The sequence below is a fragment of the Cervus canadensis genome, chromosome 2, assembly GCF_019320065.1.
Source record: "Cervus canadensis isolate Bull #8, Minnesota chromosome 2, ASM1932006v1, whole genome shotgun sequence".
NCBI classification, from domain to species: domain Eukaryota; kingdom Metazoa; phylum Chordata; class Mammalia; order Artiodactyla; family Cervidae; genus Cervus; species Cervus canadensis.
In genome coordinates this window covers 97,608,969-97,622,259 of record NC_057387.1, presented here as the reverse complement: position 1 = coordinate 97,622,259, position 13,291 = coordinate 97,608,969, and the positions used below count along the sequence as shown (strand labels likewise).

The following is a 13,291-nucleotide window of genomic DNA, read 5'->3' as shown; positions in this document are numbered from 1 at the left end:
GGGTGTTCATTGGAAGGACTGATGCTGAAGCTGAAACTCCAGTACTTTGGCCACCTCATGCGAAGAGTTGACTCATTGGAAAAGACCCTGATGCTGAGAGGGATTGGGGGCAGGAGAAGAAGGGGATGACAGAGGATGAGATGGCTGGATGGCATCACTGACTCGATGGGCATAAGTTTGAGTAAATTCCGGGAGTTTGTGATGGACAGGGAAGCCTGGCGTGCTGCGATTCATGGGGTCGCAAAGAGTCAGACACGACTGAGTGACTGGACTGAACTGAACTGATAAATAGTTCTACTTACTATTTATTTAGCTATTTACTAATTTTATTTTGTGGGATCCCTATTTTGACTCAAATATCATTCATGTCTCTAATATGTCTGTAGATTAAAGTTCCAGGACCCTAGACACTGCCTACAGTTTCTAATGGATGAAAGAGCCCTGGGGATGCCACCTGGCGGAGGGAGAGGACCATTTCATGGCCTTCATCACCCTACACCTCCCAGGGGAGCTCATTTTTCTTTTCCTGGGGAAGGAGGAGCAGCTGAGCAAAGACCTGTCCTCTGAGCATAGCCTGAGTCCCAGGACACGCCGCTCCCTCAGCAACACTCCTGCCCCATCTGAGCCTTACATTCTGGCTGCCCTACCTGGGCTTCTAGAAGGACCTGGCCTGAGCAGGAGTGATGCTCCTGAATGGGAACCTGGTTCTTCCTCCTTGACCACAGGAAAGGGCTGCAGAAGCTGTGGCTCCTGGCTAGAGCCCTGGGGCCACATGCCACTCACAAGTGGCCCCTGAATCTGAGGGAGCTCTGCCCGCAACCCCCTTCCCAGCAGGGATATAAGCTTGTGATAGCAGTTCCCCAACCACTCTGGGGAGCAAGCCAGCCTGCAACTGCTCCCAAGCCATGCTGGGAGCTCTAGAGTGGAGTCCAGCCTGGTCTGCAGTTCCCGCTCACTTCGGTCTCTCTCTCCACATCTCTGTGAGTATGTCCATGGCTGTCTCTGCCTCTTTTTCTCTGTGTCCATCCATCCCTTTCTCTGTCTCTGGGCCTGTTATTATCTCTCTGTCTCTGCTTTTCCTTTTCTTTCTTACTCTCCATCCATCTCCATCTTTCTCCTTCTGCCTCTATTTCTGTTTGCTGTCTCTGTGTTTCTCTGCATCCAAAGTCTTTGTCCCATATCCTCTGACTTTTTTTCCTGAGTATGTAGCTTTACTCTTCTGTTTGACTGGGTCTTCAGTTCACTCTGTGCCTTTCTTTCCAACTTGACATCTGTTTACTGCTTGCTATACTACCAGATTTGCCTGCAGTAGAGTCATCTCCAGACACCCTGCCTTTCACCTCTTCTCTTTAGTCTACAGCTGCCCCTTTGACTCACAAGTGTTTCTGGGTCTAGCCTGGGAGCCCAGTTCTCTGCCCTCATCCTCCGCTGTCTGTGAATCTCCCTCACTTTCCCGCTCTCTCTGCCTCCAGCCCTCTGTCCTGCTCTCCCTTGTCTGCAATAGCCCCCATCTTTTTGCCCTTGCCCTCTCTTCCAGACCCTTCTCTCTCCGCGGGAGACTGGCCTTGCCCGTGCCTCTCTCCACCTGCCCTGTGGGTTGCCTGTTTCTCTTTTCCCCTGTCTGGTCTCTGCAGGCTCTTTGCTGTTCCGGTCACAACCTCTGGTGCCTCTTTCTCTCAGACCTGGCTCACACCCCACCTTCCCAGCATCTCTGACATTCCTTTCTGTCTTTCCCTTGTCTCCCTACCTCTTTCTCCTCTTGTATCTTCATCTTGTTCCATCCGCTGACTCTTTGAGTCTCATACCTCTCTGCCTCTTTCCTCTAGTCTTTTGTCCACTCTCTATACAAGGAGAATAAACATTCTCCCACGTTTCTCCTTCCGAGTCCCCCCTTCTCCTCCTGTTGATGTCAATTACATACCCACCATCCATTTTCCTCTCTTCCTCTCTGTGTCCCGCCCCCAGATTCTGGTTCTCAGCGCCTCTCCCTGCCTTCTTGTCTCTTGTGTTTGTGTCTCTTCTTGACTTCTGGGCCTGACTTATCTATTTCCATCATTCTTTCTGCTTTTGTTGCTCTCTAGTTTTATCTATTTTCTGAGTCATCCTTAGCCCCTGCAGATTGGTGCTGATGCCGCAGGAGGGTATCAGGGAAAGAGGGAAGAGCCAACGACAGGGGAAGGGAGGAGAAAGCATATCTTCAGAACTTGACAGAATTGTATATTATTGCGATAAACCTCTTTTTTTTTTTTACACAGATAAGAAACAATTACTTGCTCAGAATCATGGCGGTAAATGGCAAAAGTGAAAATTCAAGACTACTTTGAGTCTTCTCTTAACCTGTGCTGCAGGAGAGTAGGCATGTGGGTAGAAGACAAATATAAGGGTCCAATGTGAAAAGAAAACAATTTTTTTCTGATTTCTATTACATCCTAACAGGGAACAAGGCTGGTACCCCCAGCCCCATGAGTGCATGCTAAGTCACTTCAGTCGTGTCCGACTCTTGGTGACCCCATGGACCGTAGCCCACCAGGCTCCTCTGTCTATGGGGATTCTCCAGGCATGAATACTGGAGTGGGTTGCCATGTCCTTCTCCACCCCCAGCCCCAGCTATAACCAATTTGGGGACCAGAGGCTCACCCCTACTAGGAATTTGCAATCACACAATCCATTTCTGACTACTTCTCATTGGTAACATTTCTGTGTCAAATCTGGCTGTGGCAGGGTCAGAAACTGAGATTCAGAGAGGCCAAGTAATGGCTCTTAAGACACACAGCAAACCAGCCAAGTGAAGTAAAGGCAGGAACCAGTCCCCAGGCTCCACTTAGGACAGTGACACAAGCTCATCTTAGGGCAAGGAGTCCCGGAAGGCAGAGTCCTGTCACCCACATCTCCTCTACCCCAACCCTGCAGGTACAAGCTGGAGGTAAAAACTGGGCAGCCTCTCATCACTAGGAACCTTGTTCAAGGGTTTCCCTCTCTCAGGACTATCTCCTATCCAAAAGACTTTTACCTTAAGCAGTAAATGTACGTGTATTAATCTATATAAGCTGATTTCCAAGTGCAGCTCAGTAGAGGGGATGAGCTCAGACAAAAGGAAAAGCTTTCCCTTCCATCCTTTTCCAGTCTTGTCTAGGTCCAACATGTCTTTCTCCATCTCTGATCTTCCACTCTCATATCCACCCTTTTATCTAACTAGTCTGAATGGAGAAGCCAAATCCCTATATGTTCCATCTTCAAAGTATCACTCGAAATTTATTCCTTATTATAAAAGTTATTTATGTTTATTGTATAAAAATTGGAAAGTTCAAAGAATTCTCTGATCCTGGGAAAGACTGAAGACAGGAGGAGAAGGGGACAACAGATGATGAGATGGTTGGGTGAGTCAGCATCACCAACTCAATGGACATGAATTTGAACAGGCTCTGAGAGATGATAGAGGGCAGGGAAGCCTGGCATGCTGCAGTCCATGGGGTTGCAAAGAGTCAGACACGACTGAGCAACTCAATACCAACAACAACAAAGAATTTTTAAAAATAAATATCACCCGTAAATTTAATCACCAGAAATGACCACTGTTAATGTTTTGGTATAATTATTTCCAACTCTTAGTCTGTGCATATGATCTTTGTACTGTTAGGATTGGGCTATATATAGTTTCATATTCTGCTTTTTAACAACAATCTGTTGGAGCATTTCTCCACAATGTGAAATAATCTACAAAATATTATTTTAAAGGTTGGTGTGTGCATGCTCAGTTGCTCAGCTGTGTCTGACTCTTGCAACCCCATGGACTCTAGCCCAACAGGCTCCTCTGTCTGTGGAATCTTTCAGGCAAGAATACTTTAGTGGGTTGCCATTTACTCCTCCAGGGAATCTTCCCAACCCAGGGATCAAAACCACATCTCCTGTGTCTCCTGTTTGGCAGGCAGGTGCTTACCACTGAACCACCTGGGAAGCCCATTTTAAAGGCTACAAGGTGTTTAATCATATCAATAGACCACAATTGATTTAACCAATTACCTGTTATAGGACATTTATGTTTTGTCCAATTTTACCCATTAGAAGTAATACTCTAATAAACCTCCTTGATGACAATCTCTCCCCACATCCCTCATTTTTCCCTATGCAAAATTCTTAAAGGTGAGCTCTGTTCAGTTCAGGCGCTCAGTTGTGTCCAGCTCTTTGTGACCCCATGGACTTCAGCATGCCAGGCTTCCCTGTCCATCACCATCTCCCAGAGCTTGCTCAAACTCATGTCCATTGAGTCGGTAATGTCATCCAACTGTCTCAACATCTGTCATCCCCTTCTCCTCCTGTCTTCACTCTTTCCCAGCATCAGAGTCTTTTCCAATGAGTCAGTTCTTCGAATCAGGTGGCCAAAGTATTGGAGTTTCAGTTTCAGCATCAACCCTTCCAAGGAATATTCACTGTTGATTTCCTTTAGGATTGACTGGTTTGATCTCTTTGCAGTCCAAGGGGACTCTCAAGAGTCTTCTCCAATACTACAGTTCAAAAGCATCAATCCTTTGGCGCTCAGTCATCTTTATGATCCAACTCTCACATCAGTACATGACTACTGGAAGAACCATAGCTGTAACCATATGGACCTTTGTTGGCAAAGTGATGTCTCTGCTTTTTAATATGCTGTCTAGGTTTGTCATACATAGCTTTTTTTCCAAGGAGCTATGACAGGTAAAATTACATACTGTCAAATTTTCCTACAGAAAGATTAGAGTAATTTATTCCCATATGAATTTCCATATCAATATATAAGAATTTCTCTTTTACAGTAAGCTGGTTGATGCCAGATATTATCATTTTAAAATAATTTTTTGTCAATATTAGGTTAAAACTCTTTCATTGATGTTTTAACTTGCAGTCTTTGATTACTATTAAGTTTAAACTTTTGTAGGTTCATTGTTTATTAATCTCCTCTTTTGTAAATGGATTATTCATATTCTCGGTTATTATTGCTTTTCTTTATGAAGAAGCAATCTTTATATTCTTTATATTCTAATGATATTAATCACTTGTATTCCACATATGCAACAAATATTATTCATTTTTTTAACTTAGAGAAAATTTCCATTTTATATAGCCAGGACTATTTATCTTTTTCTTTAGTTTTCTTCCTTTTTTTTATGCTCACATGAAAGAAAGAAAATATTGGTCTGGGCCATGGGGAATGTAACAGCTTGAGCATAATGTAGAGACAAACTGTGAAAGAGCCAAATTTCCCTTTACAACTAAGTAGATCTGTTCTCAAAGTGTGGCCCCCACCATCTGCATTACCTAGCAACGTATTAGAAATGCGAATTCTCAGGCTCCACCCAAGATTTTCCAAATCACAACTTGGTATGAGACACAGCAGCATCTGACAAGCCCTCCAGGGGATTCTGAAGCACAGGAAAGCCGAAAAGCACAGAGTTAGAGGAATTGGGGGTTTGTGGCTGGTTGCCCTGGTAACAGGAGTAAGGAGAATCCTAGAGCAGGGAGACAAAAAAGAGATGAGATGAGGTTCCAGGAAGGAGGTTAGAAACAGCTGGCTGGAGGATAGAGAGGAAAATCTGCTGCACAGATGACTTACGGACTTTACAATACTGTGTTCATTTGTAAAATCATTTTCTGTTCTGCGCTGCAATGTAAGTCATCATCCTTTTATTACACCTTCAGGATGAGTCTTACAAATAGCATTCTTGTGTTGGTAAACTTTGGGGCATAAAGGAGAAAGAGAATAGGGATGAACCACTGAAGAGGTCAGTACTGACACAAGAAAGACAATTAGGGGGGTCAAGGATTGAACAGCAGCACAGATTTTAGAGCAAAATGAACAAAAATGCACAAGAATCCCTCAACAATACTGAGGAATTATAGAGCAACTCAAATTGAGGAGTTGTGTTGCTTTGTTTGCTTATTAGAGGAAAAGGGGTCAACACCATGAGGTTGAAGGACTTAGAACACTCTGGTGATGCCAACAGCCTTTCTCTGTTCCATCATAAAATAAATACTCACCCAAGTGTATTTTCTCCTAAGTTGCTTTATAATTGTATTTTTTGAGTTAAACTCTTTGACATGTTTAGAATTTATCTTGGTAGACTGTGTGAAATCACTTTTCCACCCATATTATTTTTAACTCTTCCTTACCTTTCTGATTTATAACAAACGGTAAGTTTTTGGCAAAAACATGATGAATCAATGACATCATTCATGAACACCAGTAAACTTTTGTTCTCTAGAAAAAGGTAAATCTTAAATATGAAGTCAAAACTTCATGTAGAACCCACTTTAATCCCCAATTCTAAACTTAATGCTAATCCTAACAGTGATAAAAAACCTTAACCCAAATAATGAGTGTAATAGTCCTAATCTTGATCCTTAAACCAAGGCTTAGCAACCTCTGTTGTCCCAAGAAAAACAGAAAATGGGATGAATAACAGAGAGAAAGGTAAGTCTGTCTCAGGAAGGGAGTAACAAAATGGAACATCGAATACAGCACTTCTCTGACTTGGTCTTCTCCGTTTCATAATGATGACCCTCAACTTAATCCCAAACAAAACCCCAAAATCATTCAAACTATTACGGGGACATATCCAGTAGTACCTCCAACTGCTAATTTAAACTTCCTGTTAGGAGACATAAATGAAACAATAAGTGTGAAAATTCCTTGGCACTGAAACCCGATACATTACATATACTTCAAATTCTTTAAACAGGCAGAGCACAATGCAGGAACTCAACCAGTCCGCTGTGACAGAATTCATCCTGTTGGGCTTTGCCTCAAACCCCAGGACCAATCCTCTGCTCTTCACCTTCTTTCTGGTCTTTTACCTGCTCATCCTTGTCAGCAACAGCCTCCTCATCACCCTCATCCACCAGGACACACGCCTCCACACGCCCATGTACTTCTTCATCAGTGTCCTCTCCCTGCTGGACATGTGCTACACCACCACGACGGTGCCCCAGATGCTCGTGCACATTCTCAGCAAGAAGAGAGCCATCTCTTTTGCTAGATGTGTGGCCCAGATGTACATCTTCCTCCTCTTTGGGATCACTGAGTCCTGGCTTTTCTCCATCATGTCGGTGGACAGGTACATGGCCATCTGCCACCCTCTCCGGTATAAGGTCATCATGAGCCGCTGGGTGTGCCTTCTCATGGTGGGCATCTGTGCAGCCTATGGTGTGGCGGGTGGTTTGTCCTATACCTTCTTTGCTATGCGCCTTCCCTACTGTGGCCCTAATGAAGTTGACCACTACCTCTGTGAGATCCCTGCGGTCCTGAAGCTGGCCTGTGCAGACACATCCCTCAATGACTTGGTGGACTTCATCACAGGCTTCAATGTCATTGTGGTCCCACTCTCCCTGATTGTCGTTGTCTATGTCAACATCTTTGCCACCATCATGAAGATCCGCTCAGCCCAGGGGCGGATAAAGGCTTTCTCTACCTGTGCCTCCCACATCACTGTGGTTACCATGTTTGCTATTCCATGCATCATCACGTACATGAGCCCTGGCTCTGATTCTTTGTCAAATAGTAGCAAGAAAATGGCCCTTTTCTATAACATTGCCACAGCCTTCCTCAAGCCTGAGGAACAAGGATGTGAAAAATGCTTTCCTCAAACTGATGGGAAGGGGCAGCGCCCCAGGGTGACACTTTAAAGATGAAGATCTGGGAAGTCTTACAATGCAGAACGCACACTCATCAACTCCTCAAACACACTTTCACGAGACCTGAAGTGGTGGTCTTCAGATAGCTAACTGTTCACCCTGGGCCTGTGGGAGAGAACAGGGTGCTTGGTCATCAGCATTATGTATGGCGGTGTGATTTGAGATAAAGAGGATCCAGATCTAACACAGTGGTCAAGAACCTGAACTCTAGTGCCAGGCAGACCAGGATGAGAGACTTGGCTTTACCAATCACTAGGCATGTGAATTCTTGCAGCTCATTTAACTTAATTCTAAGGTTTAGATCGCTTCCTCACAGGGAAGTTGTAATGATTAAATGTGATAATACACTAAAGGTAAAGAACTGGCATACAGTAATTCTTTAGCAAATGTTAGCTTTAATTTATAAAATTTTTTACTCAGGGATGAATTACCAACTCTTACATGGCCATGATCTTCCTGTTCTGTGGAAGTGACTGGATCTGCAGAGAGAAAGGGGAAAATGGGTGGTGGAGGGGGAGAGAGAGGAAGAAGGAGAAACTCAGAAATGGTTAAGAGGAGATTCTAAGACGCAGAAGGGACTTAAGAAGGAGGAAATGAACCTATATAACCCATTCACAAACTGTGTCAGTTAGATCATCTAGAGTCAATTGAAGTTGTCTGAGAAAGTCGAAAATTCTCTTTTACCGCGATTTTTTTCTGTTCTTTTGTAGTTTTATACTCTTGATTTCCCTTTCCTCCTTGTTTCTATTAATAATAGTGTCCTTTTTTTTTTTTAACTTTAGCCTCTCTTGGGTAGTCTCAAGGAGAAGGGACTTTGTCCACTTAAGGATGAGAGAAATTAGAGGAGGTGGGGAGGGTGAATACAACCCCTGGATGCAAAAATTAGAGAATTAAGAGAGAGAGGTTAAATATTCAGTGGGGAGTTTTTGCTCTGTTCTCTCTTGCTTGAAGGGACTTTCCCTGAAACAATGTTTATTTCTCATAGAATCTTTACAAATATGAATCACTTTTCCCCTCGTTTCATAGATCTGCAGGGTTATGTACTGAGCATCACCCACATTTACTGACCGCTGGGTGCCACAGGAACTTTAGCACCCATCAAAGCAATTCCCACGAGTTTCTGGAAACTTGTCCCATAAGCTAACATGTTGCTCCCTTGGGTTCATCTTTCCAAGCCTTTTGCTGATGTTCATTGACTACGAAACTCCTTGCAAAACAATCAGCTGGGCTGACCAAAAAATATAACATGAATGTCTGTCCCCTCCATGAGAGGACATGGCAAGGGTGCAATAGATTATCTAACTGACACAATTTGTGAATGGGTTATAGAGGTTGAAAACGTCCCCAAACATACTATCCAATTCTCCAATCCAGGTGCCAGAGTGTTTTATAAATAATGAAACAAAATTAAAGGCAAATAACAACACAGGGCACATAACTACAACATACGTACAGACATATGAATAAAATAATTAACACAGATGGAGCTTTGACAAATTGGAGAGAAAAATATAAACAATCAGGAAAACTGACCACAGTTCTTTTTTTGAAAAATCATATAATTAATAAACATATGTGGAAATCACACCACAGTAGGCACCAAAGAAATGCAGATAAAATGTCAGTGAGATAACACTTGTTCATGTTCAGAAACTGGCAGAGTTTTTTTTTTTTGGCAGAGTTTTTAAGACAATATGTCAGAGTTTTCCAGTATATAATAAAACAGGGACTTCATACATTGCTAGCATGAGCACAGACTTACCTAAAAGTAATAATCATACTTTATACACCCAAGAATAGTAATTAGTCTAAGCCCTGACTATATGGCACTTAGGACTTTCTCAAATCTTCAGCTCAGTTCAGTTTAGTTTCTCAGTCATATCCAACTCTTTGCGAACCCATGGACTGCAACATGCCAGGCCTCCCTGTCCATCACCAACTCCCGGAGGCTACCAAAACTTATGCCCATTGAGTCGGTGATGCCATACAACCATCTCATCCTCTGTCATCCCATTCTCCGCCTACACTCAATCTTTCCCAGCATCAAGGTCTTTACAAATGAGTCAGCTCTTCGCATCAGGTGGCCAAAGTATTGGAGTTTCAGCTTCAACATCAGTCCTTCCAATGAACACTCAGGACTGATTCCTTTAGGATGGACTGGTTGGATCTCCTTGCAGCCCAAGGGACTCTCAAGAGTCTTCTCCAATACCACAGTTCAAAGGCATCAATTCTTCAGTGCTCAGCTTTCTTCACAGTCCAACTCTCACATCCATACATGGCCACTGGAAAAACCATAGCCTTGACCAGACGGACCTTTGTTGGCAAAGTAATGTCTCTGCTTTTTAATATGCTATCTAGGTTGGTCATAACTTTCCTTCCAAGGAGTAAGGGTCTTTTAATTTCATGGCTGCAGTCACCATCTGCAGTGATTTTGGAGTCCCGAAAAATACAGGCAGCCACTGTTTCCACTGTTTCCCCATCTACTTGCCATGAAGTGATGGGACCAGTATGCCATGATCTTAGTTTTCTGAATGTTAAGCTTTAAGCCAACTTTTTAACTCTCCTCTTTCACTTTCATCAAAAGGCTCTTTAGTTCCTCTTCACTTTCTGCCATAAGGGTGGTGTCATCTCATATCTGAGGTTATTGATATTACTTCCGTCAATCTTGATTCCAGCTTGTGCTTCCTCCAGCCCAGCGGTTCTCATGATGTACTCTGCATATAAGTTAAATAAGCAGGGTGACAATATACAGCCTTGACGTACTCCTTTTCCTTTTTGGAACCAATCTGTTGTTCTGTGTCCAGTTCTAACTGTTGCTTCCTGACCTGCATACAGATTTCTCAAGAGGCAGGTCGGGTGGTCTGGTATTCCCATCTCTTTCAGAATTTTCCACAGTTTACTGTGATCCACACAGTCAAAGGCTTTGGCATAGTCAATAAAGCAGAAACAGATGTTTTTCTGGAACTCTGTTGCTTTTTCGATGATCCTGTGGATGTTGGCAATTTGATCTCTGGTTCCTCTGCCTTTTCTGAAACCAGCTTGAACATCTGGAAGTTCACGGTTCACGTATTGCTAAAACCTGGCTTGGAGAATTTTGAGCATTACTTTGCAAGCCTGTGAGATGAGTGCAATTGTGCAGTAGTATGAGCATTCTTTGGCATTGCCTTTCTTTGGGGTTGGAATGAAAACTGACCTTTTCCAGTCCTGTGGCCCCTGCTGAGTTTTCCAAATTTGCTGGCATATTGAGTGCAGCACTTTCACAGCATCATCTTTTATGATTTGAAATAACTCAACTGGAATTCCATCAACTCCACTAGCTTTGTTTGTAGTGATGCTTCCTAAGGCCCAGTTGACTTCACATTCCAGGGTGTCTGGCTCTAGGTAAGTGATCACACCATTGTGATTATCTGGGTCGTGAAGATCTTTTTTGTACAGTTCTTCTGTGTATTGTTGCCACTTCTTCTTAACATCTTCTGCTTCTGTTAGGTCCACACCATTTCTGTCCTTTATTGAGCCCATCTTTGCATGAAATGTTCCCTTGGTATCTCTAATTTTCTTGAAGAGATCTCTAATCATTCCCATTCTATTATTTTCCTCTATTTTTTTTATTTGCACTGATCACTGAGGAAGGCTTTCTTATCTCTCCTTCCTATTCTTTGGAATTCTGCATTCAAATGGGTATATCTTTCCTTTTCTCCTTTGCGTTTTGCTTCCCTTCTTTTCACAGCTATTTGTGAGGCCTCCTCAGACAGCTATTTTGCTTTTTTGCATTTCTTTTTCTTTGGGATGGTCTTGATCCCTGTCTCCTGTACAATGTTACAAACCTCCATCCGTAGTTAAGCGGTCTGTCAGGCACTCTGTCTATCAGATCTAGTCCCTTAAATCTATTTCTCACTTCCACTGTATAATCATAAGGGATTTGATTTAGATCATACCTGAATGGTCTAGTGGTTTCCCCCACTTTCTTCAATTTAAGTCTGAATTTGGCAATAAGGGGTTCATGATCTGAGCCACAGTCAGTTCCTGGTCTTGTTTTTGATGACTGTATAGAGCTTCTCCAACTTTGGCTGCAAAGAATATAATCAATCTGATTTCGGTGTTGGCCATCTGGTGATGTCCATGTGTAGAGTCTTCTCTTGTGTTGTTGAAAGAGGGTGTTTGCTATGACCAGTGCGTTCTCTTGGCAAAACTCTATTAGCCTTTACCCTGCTTCATTCTGTACTCCAAGGCCAAATTTGCCTGTTACTGCAGGTGTTTCCTGACTTCCTACTTTTGCATTCCAGTCCCCTATAAGAAAATTAGAGATACCAAGGGAATATTTCGTGCAAAGATGGGCTCAATAAAGGACAGAAATGGTGTGGACCTAACAGAAGCAGAAGATGTTAAGAAGAAGTGGCAACAATACACAGAAGAACTGTACAAAAAAGATCTTCACGACCCAGATAGTCACAATGGTGTGATCACTCACCTAGAGCCAGACATCCTGGACTGTGAAGTCAAGTGGGCCTTAGGAAGCATCACTACAAACAAAGCAAGGGAAGGTGATGGAATTCCAGTTGAGTTATTTCAAATCATAAAAGATGATGCTGTGAAAGTGCTGCACTCAATATGCCAGCAAATTTGGAAAACTCAGCAGGGGCCACAGGACTGGAAAAGGTCAGTTTTCATTCCAACCCCAAAGAAAGGCAATGCCAAAGAATGCTCATACTACTGCACAATTGCACTCATCTCACAGGCTTGCAAAGTAATGCTCAAAATTCTCCAAGCCAGGTTTTAGCAATACGTGAACCGTGAACTTCCAGATGTTCAAGCTGGTTTCAGAAAAGGCAGAGGAACCAGAGATCAAATTGCCAACATCCACAGGATCATCGAAAAAGCAACAGAGTTCCAGAAAAACATCTGTTTCTGCTTTATTGACTATGCCAAAGCCTTTGACTGTGTGGATCACAGTAAACTGTGGAAAGTTCTGAAAGAGATGGGAATACCAGACCACCTGACCTGCCTCTTGAGAAATCTGTATGCAGGTCAGGAAGCAACAGTTAGAACTGGACACAGAACAACAGATTGGTTCCAAAAAGGAAAAGGAGTACGTCAAGGCTGTATATTGTCACCCTGCTTATTTAACTTATATGCAGAGTACATCATGAGAACCGCTGGGCTGGAGGAAGCACAAGCTGGAATCAAGATTGACGGAAGTAATATCAATAACCTCAGATATGAGATAACACCACCCTTATGGCAGAAAGTGAAGAGGAACTAAAAAGCCTCTTGATGGAAGTGAAAGAGGAGAGTTAAAAAGTTGGCTTAAAGCTTAACATTCAGAAAACTAAGATCATGGCATCTGGTCCCATCACCTCATGGGAAATAGATGAGGAGACAGTGGAAACAGTGTCAGACTTTATTTTGGGGGCCTCCAAAATCACTGCAGATGCTGACTGCAGCCATGAAATTAAAAGACCCTTACTCCTTGGAAGGAAAGTTATGACCAACCTAGATAGCATATTAAAAAGCAGAGACATTACTTTGCCAACAAAGGTCCGTCTGGTCAAGGCTATGGCTTTTCCGGTAGTCATGTATGGATGTGAAAGTTGGACTGTGAAGAAAGCTGAGCACTGAAAAATTGATG

General features: G+C 43.0%; 1 pseudogene; it reads left to right on the top strand.

The window, feature by feature from the left end:
* Positions 1-6,699: 6,699 nt before the first annotated feature.
* LOC122429207 lies at positions 6,700-7,648 on the top strand (annotated as a pseudogene).
* The last annotated feature ends 5,643 nt before the right edge of the window (positions 7,649-13,291 follow it).